Genomic DNA, 959 nt, shown 5'->3' with positions numbered 1-959 from the left:
GGAGAGCACTGCAACATACATCGCGTTTCTACAGAATGATCTGATATACACTCCTGGAAATTGAAATAAGAACACTGTGAATTCATTGTCCCAGGAATGGGAAACTTTATTGACACATTCCTGGGGTCAGATACATCACATGATCACACTGACAGAACCACAGGCACATAGACACAGGCAACAGAGCATGCACAATGTCGGCACTAGTACAGTGTACATCCACCTTTCGCAGCAATGCAGGCTGCTATTCTCCCATGGAGACGATCGTAGAGATGCTGGATGTAGTCCTGTGGAACGGCTTGCCATGCCATTTCCACCTGGCGCCTCAGTTGGACCAGCGTTCGTGCTGGACGTGCAGACCGCGTGAGACGACGCTTCATCCAGTTCCAAACATGCTCAATGGGGGACACATCCGGAGATCTTGCTGGCCAGGGTAGTTGACTTACACCTTCTAGAGCACGTTGGGTGGCACGGAATACATGCGGACGTGCATTGTCCTGTTGGAACAGCAAGTTCCCTTGCCGGTCTAGGAATGGTAGAACGATGGGTTCGATGACGGTTTGGATGTACCGTGCACTATTCAGTGTCCCCTCGACGATCACCAGTGGTGTACGGCCAGTGTAGGAGATCGCTCCCCACACCATGATGCCGGGTGTTGGCCCTGTGTGCCTCGGTCGTATGCAGTCCTGATTGTGGCGCTCACCTGCACGGCGCCAAACACGCATACGACCATCATTGGCACCAAGGCAGAAGCGACTCTCATCGCTGAAGACGACACGTCTCCATTCGTCCCTCTATTCACGCCTGTCGCGACACCACTGGAGGCGGGCTGCACGATGTTGGGGCGTGAGCGGAAGACGGCCTAACGGTGTGCGGGACCGTAGCCCAGCTTCATGGAGACGGTTGCGAATGGTCCTCGCCGATACCCCAGGAGCAACAGTGTCCCTAATTTGCTGGGA

This window comes from Schistocerca cancellata, chromosome 12, assembly GCF_023864275.1.
Source record: "Schistocerca cancellata isolate TAMUIC-IGC-003103 chromosome 12, iqSchCanc2.1, whole genome shotgun sequence".
Classification (NCBI taxonomy): Eukaryota; Metazoa; Arthropoda; class Insecta; order Orthoptera; family Acrididae; genus Schistocerca; species Schistocerca cancellata.
The sequence above is the reverse complement of the archived record's forward strand: the minus strand, read 5'-3'. Positions refer to the sequence as shown.